Below are 9,301 nucleotides of genomic sequence, written 5' to 3'. Positions count from 1 at the left end.
ATAGCAAAACAAAAAACACACTAACAATACACGTTCACATGACTACTCCACTTTTACCTATTAATTCTACATTATCTACTCACCCATTCTTAAACTTTCGGTTAACACCCGACTACTAATTCCAAGTACCTACAATACTTAATTAATCAAAACCAAGACTAACAGTAAACAATACTATGCCCTAACTTATAATGAAACCTTTTCTTTTAACATAACAAACAAAACTTGTAACATGAACCGATTACACCAACAAAGCACACTATACAATCGGGCTGAATCAAACCTATATAATATATTTAGCTATTCTAATAATCTCCCGCAGTTATAACGGGAGAAAAATGAACGTTAAAACTGAATCTTAAATACATACACGTGTGCACAAAAATAAAATAAATATATACTAATCGACAATAAGTACAACGACGCACTTAAAGCATTAGATTCGGCTCTTTACTTGGCAACATGTTCGGCTCTTTACTTGCATTGCTTGCATAAGCTTTTTGTCTATCACTGACTCTGTCTCAAAAGGTTGAATGGGATTTTTTTTAAATGAATAAAATAGAAAAGGAAAAGATATATAAGTGTTTGAAAAGATTTGAGAAGATTTGGATGAGATCAAGCAGATTTTAATTAAATGGGATAGAAAATTAGAAGTAAAAGTTGAAAAGATTATTATTATTATTATAAAGAATTAAACGAAAAAGGTAAGTATAGATTTGAGTGCTAAGCAGAATAGAGATGGATAGGCTGGACTTTTTTTTGGAAAGTAAATAAAATAAAAAGTAGGAAAACTGAGAAAATCATGCTAAAAATGTATTTTTTTTAGAAAGAGAATCAAAAGAGGAAATTTGGAAGGTTGAGATTTGATGAAATATAGAAGCAAATAATTTGAGAATATCATAAAGAAAATTTAGAAAAGAAATAAAATGGAAATAGCTTTTGCTGTATGGAATTGTTTGAATGAGCTAACAACAGGAAAAAAAGTTGGTGATTTCTTCAGAAGACACAGGGTGTGTGTAAACAAACAATTTTAATCCAACTAAAACCACTTGCTGTTGTTATTTTTCAAGCGAAAAATGGATTCAGACTACGAAGTTCCAAGCGAGCTTTCTGATCTACAAAAGACTCGATCGTTATACAAACCTGAACTTCCTCCTTGTCTTCAGGAAACTGCTGTGAGAGTAGAGTTTAGTGATGCAACTGCTGCAGCCGATCCTTCTAGTGCTAATGCAATAGCTCGATCGTTTCCTCACACTTATGGTCAAACTCTTGCTCATTTTTTTAGAGAAACATCTAAAACAACCAATGCTCATACCATTTGTGAGCATCCTGCAGTGAAGGTTGGATTGGTATTCTGTGGTAGACAATCTCCTGGTAGACATAACATTGTATGGGGTCTTCATGAAGCCCTCAAAATTCATAACCCTATGAGTACTTTGCTTGGTTTTTTAGGTGGCTCTTAAGTTTTGTTTGCTCAAACAACTCTCGAGATCACAGATGATATCCTTGCAACCTACAAAAATCAAAGTGATTATGATTTGTTGGGGCGAACCAAGAATCATATTAGAACAACGGAACAAGTAAATTCCGCCAAGACAGCTTGCAAAGCTTTGAACTTGGATATCCTAGTCATCGTTGGAGGAGTAGCGTCTAATACTGATGCTGCTCAGCTTACTGAGACCTTTGCTGATGTGCTACAAAGGTGATTGGAGTACCAGTTACCTTAAACGGAGACCTTAAGAACCAGTTTGTTGAAGCAAATGTTGGTTTGATACCATATGCAAGGTTAACTCTCAACTCATCAGCAACGTATGCACAGATGCTCTTTCTGCTGAAAAGTACTACTATTTTATCCGACTAATGGGTAGGAAGGCTTCTCATGTTGGTGTGGAGTGCACTCTGCAGTCACACCCTAACATGGTTATCCTTGCTGAAGAAGTTGCTGCTTCAAAGCTTACACTGTTTGACTTAACCAAATAGATTTGTGATTCCGTGCAAGCCAGAGCAGAGCAAGACAAGAATCATGGTGTCATCCTACTTCCGGGAGGGCTTATAGAAAGCATCCCTAAAGTTTTTGCACTATTACAGGAAATTCATAGTCTTCTTTGCCAAGGTATCTTTGCTGATAATCAACAAAACTGTTGCCATAGGCATCTGCCTTGTTTGAATTTATGTCGCCATTTATTAGGAAACAACTTCTTCTTCATCCAGAATCAGATAACTCAGCCCAGTTGTCTCAGTTCGAGACTGAGAAGCTTTTGGTCGAACTTGTGGAAGCAGAAATCAACAAACGATTGAAAGAAGGTACATACAAGGGGAAGAAATTTAATGCCATATGCCACTTTTTTGGCTATGATCCTTTAATTTAGGCTAGCCACTAGCATCACTCTTGCACATTTAATTATTTTTAACGTTTATTTCCAGTTCTGCATAGTAGTATAAATGTAACTTTGATTTGGAATGGAATATATAAGAAAATTGCTCCAAGTCTCTTCTTCCTCTTATTATTCTTTGGAATCTAACCTGCTCAAAAATACACTTAACCATTCTTCATTTATATACAACTAAAAAGAGTTTCGATCGCACATTGATGCGGTTGCATTTAGATATATGTTGATTGATACTTATTTGTACTATCAGATGATATTTATGTATAAAATGCCTACGTATGTTTACTACTCATTACATACATACATAATGTTGTACATTTGAAAATTTTTAAAAAACACGATATTTATGAAATTTACGTTATACTGAAACCATGATGCATTATAGTGTTAGAGCATTTTAACGTCTTTTTATGAAACTAATGTTGAGCGAGAAGCAAGAAAAAAAATAGCGAACAAAAGGGAAAAATGGGCAGGAGGACTCGAATCCAATTCTTTTCCAACAAACTCATGAATTACCACTTGCTCTACCCATTCATTCTTTTCCAACAAAGTCATGAATTACCACTTGCTCTACCGATTCACTTGATATAATTTATCCAAAATATTTTTTTTGGGTAAAGAATTTATCCAAAATATTTCCCTTTAAAAAAGTTCCGTTTCGAATACAGCTAGTTATGTTTTGTTCATAAAATTATTTCGAGTTGAACGGTGATGACGGAGAATATAACTCGCGGCAGAAAAAAAGATTAATTCCGTTAAATAATTGTGTGGGTTTTATTTATTTATTATTATATTAAATTAAAAGTTACATTCGAGTCCCCTAAATTTATTCTTCGTATTGGTGCGTAGTTACAACTTTTACTCTTAAGCACTTACAATTTTTAGCGTTTAAGTATGTTTCAAGTGCCTTTTTCTTTCATGCCAAAAATGACTTGTTAGATAGTATAAAACGACCAAATTTTTTGTGCTTATTAGTATATATTAAAAAAAATTTGTGCTTATTAGTATATATTAAAATTAAAATTAAAATTAAAATTAAAATTGTAATATTATTACTCTAACAAAACCATAATGTCACAAGAGATATAATAGGGATGAAAATATTCAAATCACACATTCAAATATGTAATTGATATTATTTGTTAATTTGTTAATTGTGTGGGACCCTTATGTTCATGTTATTACTTGTGTTAACTTAATTTTTATCTTAATAAGCATTATAAACCAAAATATGCCTAGTTGCTTGAGTGCTACGAAGCCGTTGGGTTCCTCGTCCTTTAATTGGTGAGGGTTCAAATCTCAAAGGAGGAGGTTTTTCTCAAGGGTTCTGTTGTGGTGATAAAGATGTATACCCCAAGTCACTCGGTTTAATCCAAAGCACACCGGGTATCCAATACAGCGATGGTGTGTGAAGAGTTTCCTCCTAATGCGTGAGTGAGTAGCAAATGATGTAACGACCCGGCTTTTTCGACTTGCTTTTGTGCTTTGTTTTTTCATGAAACTGCGTATTTGTGTGTACTGAGCTAGCTTATGCTCTGGGATCTTTAATGATGATTAATTACTTTCGTTAATATCTTACAACGTGCTATTAAGTGTGTAATCACTTAACTTGATCCTCGAATGCTTTTATTTAATTGTTGCATACTTACATGGACCCATGTTAATGGACTTGGAAGCCCACCCTACTTTCTTAATGGACTAGTAAGCCCACTTTTATAACTAGTGGTTTATTAAGGTAAACTAGGATTAATTAAGTTAATGAGGAGACAAAGTTGTCTCAAGCATGCAAGATCTCTTTTCCATACATTTAACCTTATTACTCCTTCTAGCTTTCACCATTCTTCCAACACTTGAAAGTGAGTTTTGACCTTCCCCTTTGTGCCTAAAACCATCGGCCACCATGTGTATGGGTGGGAGTTCAAACTTTTTTTTTTGTGTTAATTATTTACTTGTATTCTACTTCATTTACACACACATACATACAACACTTCTTTTCTCTCATCTTTTCTCTCAATCTTGTAAGTAACAAAACTTTATTTTCTTTCTTTTTCTTCCATTAAAACCGAATCTATCATCATCTTCATCTACTTGATTGTTGTTTGTTGTTATTAAAGATCAAGCTTCTTAGTTTGTATCTTCATGAATCTTGTTACTTCCATCCTTTGTTTGATGAGAAGTCAAGAACAAGGATCTAAACTTGATAGTTTATGGTCCTACACTTGAAGTATTATATAGATCTAAAGTTCATAAGTTTTGAAATCTTCTTTGTGTTCATGTTTTGTAGACTTGAAGTTTATTTTCTTAAGATCCAAACTTTGATTTGAATCTTCTCAAGTATGAAACAAACATGAGCTTAATACTTGTAACTTTAGTTTATTTCTTTCTTTTGTAAGTATTTTAATTATTACTTTGGTCAAGTATTACTAGTTAAACTTGATCTCATATTTCTTGAAACTAAAGTTAAACTTTGTAAGTTCAAGAACATGGAAGTTAAACTTTTTAATTATAACTTTATACACTTATGTTAGATCTAGACTTTTTAGTCTAGGATCTTTAAGATCTAACTAAGAACTAAGTTCTACAACTTAAGATCTTGTTTATTTAGTTTACTTTCAAGTTTGTAGCTTAATATTACTACTAGAACTCATGTATGTGTCGGATCTAAGATCTTGATGTAACTTTGGTTCATCAACCTTCATACAACTCTTAAGTGAGTTGTGCTGCATATCTTAGACTTACACTAGTGTCATGACGGTCAAAACTTGGTAAAGAGGATGCAAACACATCAACAAGTTGTACACTTGAAGCTATAAGCATCAAGGATGAGAACCGTGATGAGCATCAAGCACTAAGAACCCACCGGAACACTTTACTTACTGTTTTCTGGGTCTGATCATAACTTGGGCTACTGTAAAAGTTTATTTCCAGTTAGTTCGGTTCGAGTAGATGATTTTCCATTTAGGTCTCGTCTTAATCCGAGTTACGGTTTAGGATTTATGGCCTTCCGAAAGTCACTACGCCCTATTAACGTTGTGCTGAAATTTCTGACCTACTCGCACTTAAACTGTCACCATGGTGAAACGAAGACGAGTTTGGTTCTAAAAATTTGGTCAGCAACTAGGGGACTCATATACGGATCCATGGTCACTAGTCTCACCTCATTTCAGTTTATATAGAGGTCGTGGTGACCGAACGAAGTCAGCCTTTGTTTCAAACTTTATTCTTGATTGAAACTTACTTTACACTTTTTAACTTATGAGGAATGATGATGATACTTAAGACCTAATTTACATACTTTTAAACCTTTGGGAACGATTTACTGACTTAGTAACTTCTGACTTAGGTTGAAGGCCTTTCGGACCAACTACTTGCTTACTTATGCCGAATCGACTTTACTACTTTTCACTGTGAGTTATAGCATCTCCTTTTACTTTAACTATTTTGGGAACTAAGAATACATGCGTGTTTTACGTTTTACATACTAGGCATGAGTACTTAAACTTTATATATGTATGGGTTATACAACGGCATAAACTTTCCCCTTAGCTCGGTAACGTTTAGTCATTTGTCTTTGAACCGGTGAACGCGAATCTTAGATATGGATCCATAGGGTTTGACATCCCCAGTCGGGCTAGTCGTGCTAGCATTTAACGGGTGTTTAATACTTCGTAAACTTACGCACTCGCCAAGTGTACTTTTAGGGGGTGATATTACGTTAAGTTAGTTACCAAGTGCCCACGGTTGAACATATACTTTATCATACTGATTTGAATTACTGATTTAAACTACTGGTTGAAGCATTGAAATCTCGTGGCCTACATTACATTACTGAATACAAACAAACTATAGCTCACCAACATTCGTGTTGACTTTTTATGCATGTATTTCTCAGGTGCTTAGACGTTGTTGCTTCCGCTGTTAGACTTGCTGTCTTGGTGTTACAAACTTGCTGTGTTAGACTTCCGCTGCATTACTTAGAGATGTCTCAACCATAGAAATTTTATTTTGCATTCGTATATTCAAACAATGGCTTTGTAACGACCTTTGGGTCACATACTTATGTTTAGGCTTCTATTCATAGGAAGCATGTTATCTTTTGTAAAATGCTATATTTTCATGAATGCTAAACTGGTTTTCAAACAGCATATAGTGTTTGACCTTGTAATGATCTTGTTGTTGATGATCTGTACTCGATGGTTTTGTACGGGGCGTCACATTTGGTATCAGAGCATTGGTTGTAAGAAATTAGGTTACATTAGTGAGTCTAGACCAAGCCAAGTAGGATTCACTAATAGGACTATTCTACAACTTGCTTTTTTAGTTGTTTCTGCAAACTACTGCATGATACTGTATTTTATTACTGCATGTTACGGCTTACTACTACCGCATGCCACTGCTTACTTCTACTGCTGTATGAACTTGCTGCATGCTACTACCTGCGTTTTGCACGATACTTCTGTTGATACTGTTATTACTGCCTTGCTATGTACTGCTGTAGACGATCTAGGCTGCTGTAGTTGATATGTCTGATTACGTGCTTGCTACATGTTTGCTATTCACTGTACCGACTTGGAGAACTTATCCTTTCCAGTTCAGATGTTTTTCTAAACTACTTTCCCACTCATCTAACCCTAAGAGCTGGTAATGTAATCCACCTGTTACTATTGTTCCACCGTTCCAGAGATCGAAACATTACTTCACGCAACCAAGGAGGAGTACCCCTCGGATTACACGCCCACTAAAGTTGATCGTCGGAGGAGGAGATATGTGCAGACTTGTCGGAGTAATCGCACCCCGAACTCACTCTAATTAGTCACGTATAACGTATAAACATCAGGAGGTTGTTCAGTTTCCGCAAGTTGACCCGCATCCCGTACGCTTTCATGACCGTCACGTATCTCTTTCATTCTTAACCACTATTCGACGATCTAACGGCACTTCTGGAATTAGGTCCCTAACGCTCATAGGCATTAGAGAAGCCAGGAAGGCATCTCCTTTCACAAGGTCATAGTATTTTCCACTGATGCTCAGCGATACCCAAAGACTTAGGAGTCACCTCAAGACATACCGTATTACTACTTGTTACACGACATGAGACCCAGATTGAATTTCTAGAAAGGAACCTAACGACGTTACCTGAACCCGAACATTTTGAAGAAATTTGGGACAATTAGGCATTGATGCATGACCTACGGAACCTACGCACCCACACCGAGAAACCGTGAGATTAATTTCGTAGATTTTGTTTTGAGATAGCATAGATAAAGCACCGTTAGATGAAATTGAGTAGAACTTGAAGTGATCACGTTACATTAACCATATGGAATGATATTGGAATGAACGTACGGTTTAGTACAATATAATAACGCCAGGCCAGCGTGATTATATTAAAGTAAATCGTGCAGAAGTCCCAATGTTACTATATAAGGAATATGAAGTGATTCAAAGAAAACTGTACAAGAAGGGCCTTGAATGCAGAATTGATAACTCTAGAATCTGTTATAGATATAGACACCCTGGACACTTAAGGAAAATTTCTCAAATAGGAAAAACTTTGGACTTACTTGCGGTAGAGCAATCGTTATGGAGACTCGCATGGATCCTGATTATAGTTAGGAGACGATTCGTCACAACATTTTATTTTTCTCGAAGTTGTTTAATACTATAGTGATAGAAACCTTATATCTAAGAACCTTAGTGTTATGACTAATAAGCCATTAACAACCATGAGGGTTAAGTATTCTGTAGGACAAGCAAATGGTAAGCTGGCAGAGATAGAGGAATAATTTAAGGAAGTATCTTAAGATTAACAGGTGGGTCATTTGGAGACGACCTCATGTCAACAAAACTTGGAAGTTTTAAAGTAGCAGTTGGAAAGGATTAGTTACCCACACACAAGCAGATGTTATTTGAAAAGATTGATAAAATTTTCACGGTAGTATAATAAGATTCGGTTGGAATGGACTTAAGGATCAACCTAATACTCATCGAGTTAGGAAGCTTTGATGTAATAGTTTGGATGGACTGGCTTTCAAGGATGGAAGTGAAAGTTATTTATTGAGAGAAATTTTTTTTTATACCTCGCGAGAATGCTGAGCCATTAATAGTTACGAGGAGAGAAGTAGCTCGAAGCTGAATCTTATTAGTTGCATGACAACAACCCGAAATCCCACAATCAAAATGCGAAGGAATAACAATGAATTTCATCACGAAGCCACCAAAAACGGTAGGCGGTTAGGACATTATCTGAGTTATTATTGACCATCTCACCAAAGCTGCTCACTTTCTAGCCATGAGAGAAACCGATATAATGGACAAACTTGAACAACGATACATAAAGGAAATCATATCCCGTCACTTCAGAGATTCAGATTCTATATTAAAGACTACCTAAGAATCTTATTTGATACTCATTCTTATGCGAATCTAAATCCTCACTTATTCCGAGAGATTCCTTATTCGATGATAACCACGCCCTTCTTACTTTGACAGTAGTCATACCAGTTCGAAATTTCCAAAATCAATGGGTAGTTAATTCCCATCCTCATACTCTGCCTTTCGTACCTCACTTATAAGCAACAACTTCACACTTAAGCATTTTTGGTCAAAGGACTTATTCCCTACTAATAGTCATCAACCACAATTAAATTCAATAGTTTTCAGTACCCCAAATATCACCCAAATTTTCAAAAATCTTTTACTCAATCCTCATTAATATTTTTCCAACTTGTAACCTCCGGAATATAAAATTTTTGTTTGCCAAAATTCTTCACACACTATTTTACTGTGCGATCCTCTCAAAGTTTTATAAAAATAAATTTATTTTACTGCCATTCGTACAAATTTTAGAAATCATATATGTTATATATGATAAAGAAAATAATTACTTATTTTTGACTAGTGCATATGAG

The 9,301-nt window shown here is 35.2% G+C and overlaps 1 pseudogene; it reads left to right on the top strand.

Annotated features, from left to right (window-relative positions):
• The first annotated feature begins 1,076 nt into the window (after window positions 1-1,076).
• On the top strand, window positions 1,077-2,369 carry LOC139841658 (pyrophosphate--fructose 6-phosphate 1-phosphotransferase subunit alpha-like; annotated as a pseudogene).
• Window positions 2,370-9,301: the final 6,932 nt, after the last annotated feature.

The sequence above is a fragment of the Rutidosis leptorrhynchoides genome, chromosome 4, assembly GCF_046630445.1.
Source record: "Rutidosis leptorrhynchoides isolate AG116_Rl617_1_P2 chromosome 4, CSIRO_AGI_Rlap_v1, whole genome shotgun sequence".
Classification (NCBI taxonomy): domain Eukaryota; kingdom Viridiplantae; phylum Streptophyta; class Magnoliopsida; order Asterales; family Asteraceae; genus Rutidosis; species Rutidosis leptorrhynchoides.
Note: the sequence above shows the minus strand (reverse complement) of the source record. Positions and strands in the feature narration are given on the sequence as shown.